Below are 14,539 nucleotides of genomic sequence, written 5' to 3'. Positions count from 1 at the left end.
AATGTGGTTGTCAAATAATTAGTGTTCTAACTTCAAGTTGTTATTTTAGTTGCCATAAGAAACATAATGCTTCTTTGATATTTAAATATTTTTTCATCAAAATGATATTTTAGGAGTAAAATAAATTTAGAAGTTCAATTCATCTACATTTTTAAGAATCATAGAGTACCTTATACATCAAATCAACTCCCTCTCTGATAACATCAATGAAATTTGGACAAATACTAAAATGTAGCAATTTGAAGGCATGAGAGAAAAATCAAGGGAGAAAAGAGTTAGGGGATAAATATTCTGGAAAGAAAGAAAATACAATGAAACATGCTGACATTATCTTGCTTTTCCCTTTGAGACATTTTATCATTGCTATGCTGTGCAGAGTAAAGATTAGGAGACAAACAGGAGGACACACAAAAGAGGTTAAAAAGCCTAGTAATTTTTGTTGCTATCATGGTATTGGGAAGACACAAATTGGAATTCAAATCCCAACCAACGATGAGAAGCAATGGTAAACATTGTATTCTCTGAATTGAGATCCATGAATAACTACATGCTGAGAGTAAAGGCAAACTGGAAAGAGACAAGCCCCCCCACAAAAATGGAAATTCAACCTGATTTCTCCCAATCCCCCATTAAATCAAGGTTACATGGTCCTACCCTAACTGCCTGCCAGAAGGAAAATAAGTTTTTTATGGAGGTAGATAATGTCACAATAGTGAACTAGAAGATAGACAAATGAAGAAAAATTCAGATTGAATCACAGAGAGAAAAGAGGATAAAAAATACAGAGAGACTGTAAGGGTACATAAAATATAGTGAAAAAGAAAAAAAGACCTAATACTTGTGATTGGGTCTACAGAAACAGAGGAGAGAGAAAAAGGACAAGAGCAATATTTGAAAAGGTAATGACTGGTAATTTCCAAAACCTGATGAAACATACCAACCTACATTCAAGAAGCTCTAAGAATCCAAAAAAGATTAAATACAAAAAACAAAACAAAACAAAAAAACCAAACTAATCCACCCAAGACACAATGTAGTCAAACTGTTTTAAACTAAAAACAAAAGCAATTTAAAAGCAACTAGAAGAAAAAGACTCATTACTTTCAAAGTAACAATTGTAACTTAATTGCTCCTCAACAGAAATAACAGAGGTCAAAAGACAATGGAGTGACATCTGTAAAATGCTGAAACAAAATAACTGTCAGCCTAAAATTCTATACTGAATAAAAAGTCTTCAAAAATCAAGGGGAAATCTTTATTTCCTCTTGTATGATTTCATACAAACAAAATCTTGGAGCATTAAGTACCAGCAAAACTACACAATAAACATTTAAAATAATTCTACAGGTAGTAAAAAAGTTATTTTAAATGGAATCATAAAAGTGCACAAAGATGGGAAGAAAACTGGGAAGGGTAAATATATGAACTTTATAAAACAGTAATTTAATAAAATAAATAATAACATAAATATAATATCTTCTGGGGTTTAAAATCTATGCAGAATTAAAATACATGACAACAATATTACAAAAGGCAGTAAAGGTAAATGGAGTTAAATATTCTGAGATCTCTGCATTGTCTGGGAAGTGTTAAAAGTACTAATTTTATTATAGATAGTATTCAGTCTACTGTGTATATTGTACTCTCTAAATTAATTACCAAAATGATAACTAATAAGCCATCAGGGAAATAGTAAAATACTTGATTACTTTTTAAAAGTAAGAGATGAGAAATAAAGAAACAACTAGTTAATAAAAGCAAGTAATACAATGGTAGAAGAAGCTCAATGACTTCATCAGATAAACAAAGAAAAATCACACAAAGGCATATTGTAACTAAATTTCAGAATACCAATCATAAAAGAAAATCTTAAAAGCAGAAACAGGAAAAAAAAAAACACATTAAATACAGAAGAGCAAATTTAAGAATTATAGTAGGCTGCTTTCAGAATGTATGCAAGCCAGTAGACAATGGAGTAAAGCAAAAGCACCAAAGCAAAAAACAAAACAAAACAAAAAACTAACTAGAATTCTATACCCAGGGAAAACATCTTTCAGAATTAAGGGGAAATAAAAATGTCTTTAACAAGGAAAAGCTAAGAGAACTCATTGTTAGAAGATCTACACCCCAAAAAAGGAATGCAAAAAGAAATGGTATTATTTTGAAAATCTGGATCTACATTAAAGAATGAAGAGTATCAGAAATGAATACTATATGGGTAAATATAAAACATTTTTCTCATGTTTAATCTATTTAAGGGATAACTGACTATTTAAAGCAAAATTAATAGCAGTGTATTATGTGTTTATATTATGTAGAAGAAAAATGCATCTCAACAATAACATAAAAGACAGGAAGGGAAAGTACTTTGTTATAAGATTTTTACCATATACCTTAGGTTAAAAGTTGAGAGTGATAACTTAGAAATAAGTATTGTACCCAAGGAGAACTAGTAAAAAGTCAAAAATTAAAAAAAAAAAAGAAAGAAAGACAGTTAACAAGATAACAATGGAGACAACATGGAATCATAAAAAGTATTAATTCCAAAAGATAACAGGAAAAGAGTAAAAGAGTAAATGAAAACAAAGAAGCAATTGAAAAACAGAAATTAAATATCAAGATGACAGATTCAAACTCAACTATATAAAAAATTACAGTTAAATGTAAATTGTTTAAATGCTTTGATTAAAGATAGAAATTGTTAGACTGGACAAAAAAAGCAAAGCCCAATCATATTAACATAAGGTAAAGTTTATTTCAAAGAATATTATCAATAGTAAAATAGTATATTTTATAATAATAAATTGATTAAGATGGCTTACCAATTATAAATGTGTATGCCAGTGTAATAGAATTTCAAATGTATAAGGAAATAGCCTACAGAAGTCAAAAGGGAAATAAACATATCCACAACTATGAGTTGGAGATTTCAACTCATTTCTCTCACTAATTGGTAGAAAAAACTTGATAGAAAATCCTTAAAAATATACAAGATTGAATAACACTATCATCCAAATGATACAACTGACATTTGTAGAACTTCCAACCAACAACAGAAAACATATTCTTTTCAAGTGTACACAGGACAATCACTAAGACCACACTGAGTGCCATAAAACAAACGTCATTATTTGTAAAACAGTTTTTCATACAAAGTATGTTCTCTGCCTACAGCAAATTAAAGTAGAAATCAATAACAGAAAGATATTGGGAAGTTCCCTCCTAAAACTGAACATTGAGCAACACACTAATAATTGATGAAACCATGAATTCTTACATTATTGGCTAATAATCTTTCCTTTCAAATGATTGAGTCAAGTTAGAAAATATTGAAGTAAACTACCTCTGAATACATATTAAATTCTGGTGTTTATAATACCTGGAAAAAATTGTGGAATTTGAGGTAGATGGAGAAAATCCAAAAGCAAAAGAAAATTACCTGAAGTGAGCATTATCTCACAGAAATAAACATAGGTGTTCCACTATCAGAGAAAGAGCTTCTCTGAACAGGAGGTACGATGTTTCTGGAATAGACTCTCCACCTTTGAGGCACCCACCATCTTCCAACATTAAGTATAAATTATTCTTGCCCTTTTCCTGGGTAAACTCTAGCCATGTTGGCCTCCTTGCCGTTACTCAAATAAGCTAAACATTTCCTCGCCTGAGGCCTTTGCACTGGCTGTTCCCTCTCTAGAACACTTGTCTTCTCTCATAAATTTGCATGGATCATTCTCTTGCCTCCGAGAGGTCCTTGCTCAAATGTCATCCTCCCAGTGAAATCTTCCCTGAGTCATGATCTATCATCTTCCCAGATTAATTTTTCAACCTAGCACCTCCCAGTTAAGTTTTTCTATTTAGCCCTCATTTGTTTTTCCACTCCCAGTATAATATAAGCTCAATGAGGCAAGAATTTTTCCTAATTTGTTCACACTGTATTCCTAGTACCTGGAATAATGCCTGGCACATAGTGAGAAGGTCAAGCTACCTTTGCATACACCGTTCCTGCCATCTGGAAGGCTCCTTCTTACCACTCAACATTTCAGGTTAAACACCTCCTCAGAGATGTCTTCCCTGACCACAGTATTTAAAGTACTCCAACTTCATCCTACTTATTCTTCCCTCCTTTTAAGATTTCTTCATGGGCTCATATTTCTCTGAAATTATCTTACTATCTGTTTATTTCTTTACTGTCAACTTCTTGCTGTTGTAATGTACATTACATTGTTCACCTTGTTCACAGCTGACCCCAGAACCTGAAATAGGACACTGCCTGCCACATAGCAGGTGCTCAATAAATATTGGACAAATAAATACTGGATGAATATTGGATGGGCCTGAGTCCTTTGTGCTTTTCATTACCTTTGCTGTAACATACCTTTGCTCATATTAACTAACCTCCAAATCTCACTTTGTGACTTGTTTGCTCTGAGCAATCTGATCTATATATAATATAACCTGTATGATGACCCAGCATCTTCCAGTTTTGTAAAACACTACAGTCTTAAATTAACATAAACAAGAAAAACAGTAACAGCAAAATCTGCCTTTGAGAATTTTATCCTACTACCCTGGGGCTAATAAAGGTAAGTTCCCCCTGTTCAGTCTCCTATTGTACCATCTGAAGTCATCCACTTCTATATTTTTCACCTTTTCTGAGCTGAATGTCCTCAGCAGCAAAAGTGAAATCCTTTAATCTCCCATTTTGGAGCCTATGTTTGAAATGGCTTAAAGAGTCAAACAAAATTAGTTTCCAAACCTTCAATTTTCCAGGCCTACAGGCAATCTCCCTCTCACTCAAAAATGAAGTGGCTTTGAGCCATCTGTTACTTCCCGTGAAACATTCCCTCGGCTGTCACTGTTGATTGTTCTACTTCTTTTTTATATATAAATATATAGGAGGGGAAAAAAAGAAATTTAAAAAGGGAAGGACCCCTCCCCGCCACCACCACCAAAAAAAAAAAAAAAAAAAAGATCTGGCCACCCATATGCACAGCTTTGTTTACTGGTCCTCTAGTTTTCTTGGGAGAACTTGCCAAAAAAGAAGCTCCATTTAGCTGACTACAGCCATTTCTCATTAAACCCCCAATTTAAGCATGACCCAGAGTGGAAAATTGCAAAACAGGCAGGAAGCTTGCAAATTGCATCAAAGTAATGTTATTAGACAAGGGAGTAAAGGACCCTTTATGATGCTGGCTCTTGGGATGAGACCTAGAGTTCCACAGGAGGAGTTTAGCGCTTTGTGTTCAGGGCTCCTGTGGGAACTGGTTCCTCTTCATTGAGTTACATATATCCTGGAGGTATGTGTGCCTACTGGCAGTAACCCAAGTTCTTTTGGGAAGGCTGACTAAAGGTAGAGTAACCATGTGTCCTGATTTCCCAGTGGGGACAGCCTCATATTATGCCTGTTGTCCCAGGGTAATTATTAAGAGCACTTCCTTTCTCTCTGAAAACTATCCCTGTTTGAAGTATGAATTCTATGGTCATCCTAACTAAAGATCAACGTGGCTGATGAAGCAATTAAAAAAAAATCTCCTGTTCTCATCTGTGGTGGATTGAAGACTTGTTTGGATGGCAAAAAGAAATCTTGCCAAGTTTCAACAGTGTTCAACCAAGTGCATCCGCTGATTGAACTTTGGCTGGCTGGAATCTTGGACAAGCCATTTCAGATTGTTTGAATCCAAGCTTCCAAGCTTTGGTGTCTTAAAAACTGAAGACAGCTAATTCCAGAGAATCATTTACAATTTGCCTCATGAACCATCCATAGGACTGGACTCAGTCTTTCTCTTATTTGCCTTATTAAAGAGCTCTATGCTGTCTGATGTGGTGGCCACTATCACAGATGGCTCTTGAGCACCTAAAATGGGTTAGTTCTAACTGAGATGGTTCTAAGTACAAGACACATAGTGGAATTTGAAGACTTAGTACCCCAAAAAGAGAAAATACCTCATTTATAATTTTTATGTTGATTACATATTGAAATACTGATATTTTAGACATAGTGAGTTAAATAAAATATACAATTAACATTAATTTAACTTCTTTCATTTTCAGTTTTTTAATGTAGCTACTAGGAATTTAAAATCATGTTTGTGACTTGCATTATTTTTCTATTAGACAATACTGATACTAGTCCTCTTAATTTCTACCCAAAGAGACGCACTGAACTGGCACTAAACAAAAGATTCAGCTTAATTTCAGGCTGCTATTTGGCAATCTTTGTTTTCCTTGGGTCAGGTGTTTACTAACACTTCCAGACTCAAGTGAGATAATAAATATTAATTATCTACTATGGATAGGAACTCAATAAATGTTAATAAAGTTATCCTCCCCTACAGTGATTGATTTAACCTCTATTAAATAATTATGGTTTTTGCCACATAAAGCACACTCCTTCTATATAATCGATAAGGATAAAACTGCTTAATATGAATTCATCTTGTCAATCATTTATTCATATTCCCTTACTTTAGTGGATATTACTAGCAGCATTTTTAGGCAATTTACCTTATTTGCGCCTATATTTATATGGGAGGAATGTGAAATACACATATGTTCTATTGGTAAAAGTTGCTGAAATTACCAAGTTAGGTAAGCTGTGAGTGTGGAATATGATCCACAGTCAGCAATTTAGGTGGAATTTAGTGAGCTGAAGAGCACAAATAAGGTGTAAGTTTTTTTTTTTTTTTTCAGGAGGACAATGATGAATTTCAGGAGAAATGGGAAATGCCTTTAAATTTGTACCTAATAAATATATGACTTACATAGCCGATCAGATCAAGCAGATTATTGTCAACCCATTAAAGATTTTGGATTTTAGTCTATTTGAAGTACAAAGCCAATTTATTTTAAAAAGGTCCAATTTATTTAACATCAGTCTGGCTCATATATAGATAATGAAAGAAACATACAATTGGGGGGGGGGGGGTTGGTTAGGAGCCTTGTTGCAATGGTCCAGGCAAGAGATGATGGCAGCTTTATACACTATGATAAAAGAATTTGGGGGAAAACATGACAAGAAAAGAAAATCCCATAATTATAGCACCCACATACAATAACAGATAACACTGAGTAATATGTGTTTTCAATAATTTTTCTACAAATCAGTTTTGGCCTGGTTGCATTTGTACTGTATATGATTTAAGAATAGAACTTTCAAAACTTAATATTTTAGGATTTTTTCATGTTATAAAATGCTTTATAAATATAACCTTTAATATCTGCATAACAGTTTGTCAAGAGCTGTCACTGGCTACATAACTATCTCCTACACTTGGTGCTTTAAGGTTACATAAAATATACTATTTTAAATTCATTAAGTTTTTAGTGATACATTCTCAGGGTTGAACACCAATGCCAGAGGTTATGAACATTTTAGGCAGTTAAGTATGTTGCCAAATAACTTTGATTCAGGGGATATGGTTAAAAACAAGTATTTTTATTACTTTTAGATGCAGATGGTAGTAAGCCTAGGCTGACAAGTATTTTTAAGTAAGATGCTCTTTGGGCTGCTTCTTCATTAAATAAATGATTTTTTAACATATGAGTTATTTTATTCATTCAACTATTATCTATTAAACATCCATTCTATACCAGGAACATTCTAGATGTGGAATACAAAGAGAAAAAGATTCTTTTTGTTCCCTCAGATGGAGATATAAATCAATAGTTCCTCTACAAAGGAGTAGGGGATATTTGAAAACAATTTTTACAAATATTTTAAATATTTACTTGAATTCTTACTGCATTTTAAATTAGTAAATTATTTCTATATAAATAATCATTAGGTAAATTTTAGCTCCTGATAGGCTTATTAAATATTACAGATTAGTAAAGTCAAATTAATACATCTTACTTTTGCTGTTAATGAAAAGTACACAAGTTTGTAATTTAGTCTAAGATATACCCAGTGTCAATTTAATGACAATAGATATATCAATCAAAAATTAAACTTCCATGGACTGTGCATGTCTAAAATCTGAATTAAGAGCCAGTAGCCCCTTGACCAATCTTTTAGGACACCAATTGACTTTGTATTGGGGGCACTCAATTCAAACACCAAGGACTAAAATCTTTACACAGAGAGAAGGTCTCTCTTTTTACCTCTATAATTTCCTCTATTCTTCATTTCTTTAATTTTAATTCTTCTAAAGAAAAAAGAGAAATTGTTCGTAGACACTATACAACTCACAAAACCAAAGTGACTTGTTTTTCTGTTGTAATTTACAGCTTGGGTTCAATCACAATCTAATTTACTAAGGATAATAATTTAGAAGTTTGCAAATTTATTTTCAGGGTGGTGAAAAGAGACCACCCATCACAATGCATACCCAACCAGCTTCCCAAGAGAAGTCAAGGGAGTGAGGCTTTTTCAAGAGAACTAGAGTAGGTAGGGGGTAAATGCTTTCCAATGTTTTTTTTTTTTTAATTATTATTATTACAAGAGATAAGATTAATATGCTAGTAAGAAGAATATGAATTTGAGATACAGACCAGATAAGGGCTTCCAGGAGGAAATGAATGCTTTCAATGGGTAGTGTGCTTGAAATTATGCAACAGAGCCTTATCTGGCTCAGACTACCAAGAGTGCCCTGGGTGTATGCAGTATTGTAAGAGGAGGTTACATCAAAGTCTGCGAGGGACACCCTCTGCATTCTCTGCCCCATCTCCACCAGGAAGAGAATTCAACCTTTACTCACTTGTTCATTTAATAAATATCTACCAAATGCCTGCTATGTACCAGATGCTGTTCTAGACACCGGATATGTTGGTGAACAAAACAGACAAAGGGAAACAGTAACAAACATCATAAAAAAAAAAAAAAGAATCTAGAGAGGATATTAGAAGCTGATAATGCCATGGGAAATAAAAGGAGAGCAGGCAAGGCTGTCTGGGAATGGGTATGTTGCTATGTTAATTAGGATGCACAGAATAGAACTCGTTGAGAAGCTAACACTTGAGCAGAGACCTTAAGTAGGTGAGGGAGGTAGGCACTCAGATGGATATCTGAGAGAATAGCAGTCCAGGAAGAGGGAAGAGCCTCTGTGGAGGATCTAAGGCAGCAGTGTGCCTACTGGGTGAGGAACTGCAATGAGTTCTGTGTGGCTGAAGCAGAGAAAGGAGGGGAAAGAGGAAGGAGCTGAGGTCACAGGCAACATATGGGGCAGATCACATCGGGTCTTTGGGCCATTGTAAGACCACCTATTTCATTCTGACTAAAATGAAGGGCTTAGGCATGGTTTTGAGCAGAGGAGTAGCATGATCTGATTCACGTCTATTAAGGGTTAGCCCAGATGCTGAGTTGATAACAGATGGTGGCCTGGAAGGGTGGAAGCAGGGAGACCAATGAGGAGTTTGAAGTAGGCCAGAGAGGAAGGCGGTAGTGACTTGGTTGTGAGAGATGGTTCGAGCCCTTCCTCTGCCCCATCCCAACCTCAGGTCTGTAAACACTGAGAAATGAGTTCATTCCTCCACTCAGCAGACTCAGTAGAGACAGGAGAAAGGAGAAAAGCCTTGATATTCCCTGTGCAATGGAGGCTGTGAAACTGGCAAGGTATGAGTGGATTTGGGAGTTGATCATTGTGGGTTGAGCAGCATGCCCAGAGGAATTGGGAAAATAAGGATACTGAGAAAGGAAAGGGATACGAGGAAGACTTCAAGAAAGAAGACTGGGGTCTCAGAAAGGAAAGAGGAAGACTCTACATGGGAAATTGTAAAAATCCACGCCTCGTTGTGCGGTACGAAGGAAAGAGGTATCAAACACCTGATTACTCCCTTGATTCTTTTAGCTTTAAAATAGTAGTTCTTAACTGGGGCAATTTTGCCCCTCAGGGGACATTTGGCAATGTTTGGGAACGTCGCTGGTTGTCAAAATTGAGGGAAGAAGTGCTACTGTCATCTAGGGTAGTGGAGGCTGGGATAATACATTCCACAATACACAGTATAGCCCTCCACAAACAAGAATCACTGGCCCAGAAAAACACCAATATCATGGTTGAGAAACCCTGCCTTACACCTATGAACCCTAGAGTAGAGAATGGATTTTGTTATTCTCAGAATCTAGCATATTTATTATCATTTCAGGGGAAGGCAATGAAGCAGTGTTTGGGAACGAGATGGCTCGGGACTGTCCTCCACAGTTATCGGTACAACTCAATCGGAAGGTAAGTTTGGTTACCCTGAATGCCTCACTCTGCGCCCAGCCCTCCATTCAGGAACCAGGTGGGGAAGTAGGTGGATATGCTTATCATTGTATAAAAGAAGTAAAGGGACTACCATGCAGGCTACATTTTCATGACAATCAGGATAATTCTGATATTGGGTAGTTTCTGAACCTAGCTTATCAAATATACTTAATTTATTATGTGACCAAAACATCATAGTAATTAGTTTATATTATGGATTTAACAGCTATGATTAATTGCTTTTCAAAAAACACATGCTATAGAGAGAGAATTTGAGAAAACAATGAAAATGATCCATAGTTAGTGTGATTTTGATGCCACAAAAACAATATAGACAACTTATTATTTTTTTTAAATCTATTGGCACCATTACAAAAATTGGAGACAATTTTCTAATTTGTTAAAAATCTGACCAAGATTGTTGGTGAAGTTTTTAACATATTTAAAAATAAAAATAAAATGTGCAGTACCTTCCAATTGTGGGGAAAATGGATTGATACCAGGGAAGGGCAACATAAACACTTGGTGGAACACCCTGTGGTGCTGATAGGGACTCTAGAGACCCAGGAAATTATTTCTACTCTTTGGGTCTTAAGACTGTCCCTCATTCTTACTGATCATCCTGATTGCCTAGATTGTTTCTTAAATATGAGATAATAAGAAAGGTGTGTATAATTCAGGGTGGCCTACAATTATTTTATGCCAAACAGAACTGTAATTAATAAATAAAAATTAAACCTGTAAATGTCTCCTTACATTTGCAGCTGTCATTGTCTTTCCATTTGTAAATCTGTTACTGTTTCTAACCTGTTGTGAGAATTAGTACAAAGTTCATGGTATGAATGACAATGCCTTCAACTCAGTCCTCAAAGCAGCAAGAGCATTCAGATTCAGTGATAGCAATTTTCATATCCAATTAACATCAGCATTCTTCTAAAGGACTTTTGTTTACTTAGCTGTCCCTTCTTTCCCAGAAATGCATTGAATAAAAACAATGAATCTCTGCATAAACAAAGGTGGTGTTAATTCTATCTTTCTATCTGTTAAACTCTGAGCATCATCTTCCAAAACTAGTTGTAAATTGCTCCAGTCTTTTCAAGCAAAAATGCACATTTTGCTATAGTATTTTTAATGTATAATTAAACAAGGACCACTGATATAATCTTTATGAATGGACATCTATTTCTCCTATCCTTATTTTACAGATGGAAAAATAGAATTACTCTGATGAAGAATTTATCCAAGCCTTACAATGAATGGCTAACAGATTTCTCAAATGGAACCCAGTTGCTATGTTATTCAGACTTCTCTCGTGTATAATACTTTCTACATCCTGTATTGTAGCAACTAGTATTTGTAATATATTGCTTTATTTAATTGCTTTTAAAATTTGACTTCTCTATCGAAGATGGACTATTGGTTTAGAATGCAAGCCTAATAAAAGTCAGCAATGAACAACTGCTGTCTCTATAAATAATGGCCATTTTGAAAACCTTAATTCAAGATGTGACAAATATTATAATGAAATTTATGCTAGGTTAATATATTTCATGTTGCAGGCATTGAAAATTAGATTGCTTATTTACAATCATTTATAACAGTTAGGAAGTACTGTCATCAAATTTGATTTAGATGGATTTTACTGAGCAAGAGGGAGTTGGTTTAATTGAAAAAGTTTCTATTTTAAAACACACTGGAGTTTTCTATTCTCTGGTTTTGAACATGAAAGGCCTGTATCTGCTGCTCCTCCAATATTTCCTGCATGTACTTCACTTAATTAAATTGAGTAATGAAACATATAACCAGAACAGAAATTTCAAATTTGAAGGGTACAAGAATATCACAATTATTTGGAGACATAATTGTAGCAGTTATATATCAACACATCCACAGACAATATAATCTTCTATACTAAGCGATTTCATATCTTTGAGCCAAGGCTCTTAAAGAGTCTCAGAGGAATCAAAAGAACACCTATGTATTAGGAGGACTAAGATCTCGACTTCATGAAAGTGTGTCAAGCCATATAGCTTCATTGCACACTGAATATACAGGTCCATATTTCCATCAGTTAACTAATTTGTTCAACACACTGTGCCTGGAAGTGTACTGGGTAACGTACAGAATGAGCTGGAGATTAGAAGGGACTAATTTTAAATGAGCATCAGTTTTAACTGATGAAGAAGGCTCATTTATTTTATTTTTAATGAAGTATAGTCAGTTTACAATGTTGTGTCAATTTCTGGTGTATAGCATAATGCTTCAGTCATGCATGAATGTACATATATTCGTTTTCATATTGTTTTTCACCATAAGTTACTACAAGATATTGAATACAGTTCCCTATGTTATACAGTTTGAACTTGTTGTTTATCTATTATATAAATATTAGTTTGTATCTGCAAATCTTGAACTCTCAATTTATCCCTTCTCACCCACTTCCTCCACTGGTAACCGTAAGTTTGTTTTCTATGTCTATGAGTCTGTTTCTGTTTTGAAATAGATTCATTTGTCTTTTACTTTTTTTTAGATTCCACATGTAAGTGATACCATATGGTATTTTTCTTTCTCTTTCTGGCTTATTTCACTTAGAATGACAATCTCTAGGTCCATCCATGTTGCTGCAAATGGCATTATTTTACTATTTTTTCCTCTTTTCTTTCTATTTTTTAAACATTTTTTATTGATTTATAATCATTTTACAATGTTGTGTCAAATTCCAGTGTAGAGCACAATTTTTCAGTTATACATGAACATATATATATTCATTGTCACATTTTTTTCTCTGTGAGCTACCATAAGATCTTGTGTATATTTCCCTGTGCTATACAGTATAATCTTGTTTATCTATTCTACAATTTTGAAATCCTGTCTGTCCCTTCCCACCCTCCACCCCGTTGGCAACCCTGGACATATTTCACAGAACTAGAACAAATCATAATAAAATTTATATGGAACCATCAAAGACCTAGAATTGCCAAAGCATTACTGAAGAGAAAGAAAGAGGCTGGAGGAATAACTCTCCCAGACTTCAGACAATACTATAGAGCTGCAGTAATCAAGACAGCATGGTATTGGTACAAAAACAGACATATAGACCAATGGAACAGAATAGAGAGCCCAGAAATGAACCCACAAACTTTTGGTCAACTCATCTTCGACAAAGGAGGCAAGAATATACGATGGAGTAAAGACAGTCTCTTCAGCAAATGGTGTTGGGAAAACTGGACAGCAGCATATTTTATTATTTTTTATTGCTGAGTAGTTTTCCACTGTATAAATATACCACAATTTCTTCATCCAGTCATCTGTTGATGAACATTTAAGTTGCTTCTATGCTTTGGCTGTTGTAAATAGTGCTGCTGTGAACATTGGGGTACATGTATCTTTTTGAATCAACATTCCCTCTGGATACATGCCCAGGAATGGGATTGCTGGATCATATGGTAGGTCTATTTTTAGTTTTTTGAGGAATCTCCATACTGTTTTCCATAACAGCTGCACCAAACTACATTCGCACCAGCAGTGTAGGAGGGCTCCCTTTTCCCCACAGCCTCTCCAGCATTTATCATTTGTGGACTTTTGAATGACGGCCATTCTGACTGATGTGAGGTGATACTTCATTGTAGTTTTGATTTGCATTTCTCTGATAATTAGTGATACTGAGTATTTTTTCCACGTGCCAAAAACGGACTGAATCCAATACAAAACTGGCTACAAAGATTTCTCAACTTCATATTTATTTTTCAAAGAGATGCGCTTTTTTTGGTGAAATCAAAGATCCTTCTTAATATGAGCATCCTGTTACTCCAGTCTTCTCTTTCGTGGTATCTTACATTAAAACCTATGTTCCTGCTGTAGTGCCTTCTTAGTCATGCCATGCCTCATCACACTTCTGTATCTCTAAGCATAACATCCTTTTGGACTGAAATTCCTATTGCCCCTCCTTCTCTAACTCTGCCTGTTGAATGTCTACTCAGCCTACAACTCAACTTTCAGATAATCCATAAAGGCTTTTACAAAACATCTTTACTTCCCATGCCTCAAGGAGAATTTACCACTCCCTCTATATTAGTTGGCTGGGTGATTAAAACTACATAAATTGATTGTTTCACAGTTCTGGAGACCAGAAGTCCAAAACCAAGGTGTTGGCAGTGTTGGTTCTCTCTGAGGGCTATAAAGGATGGAGCTGTCCCAGATCCTTCTCCTTGGTTTCTAAATAGCTGTCTTTTTCCTTTCTCTTCACACTGCCTTCCCTCCATGAGTGTCTTTTTCCAAATTTCTTCTGCATATAAAGGTACCAGTAATATTGGATTAGGGCCCACCCTAATAACCTCACTTTAACTTGATTACCACTG

The sequence above is a fragment of the Camelus bactrianus genome, chromosome 14, assembly GCF_048773025.1.
Source record: "Camelus bactrianus isolate YW-2024 breed Bactrian camel chromosome 14, ASM4877302v1, whole genome shotgun sequence".
Lineage (NCBI taxonomy): Eukaryota > Metazoa > Chordata > Mammalia > Artiodactyla > Camelidae > Camelus > Camelus bactrianus.
The sequence above is the reverse complement of the archived record's forward strand: the minus strand, read 5'-3'. Positions refer to the sequence as shown.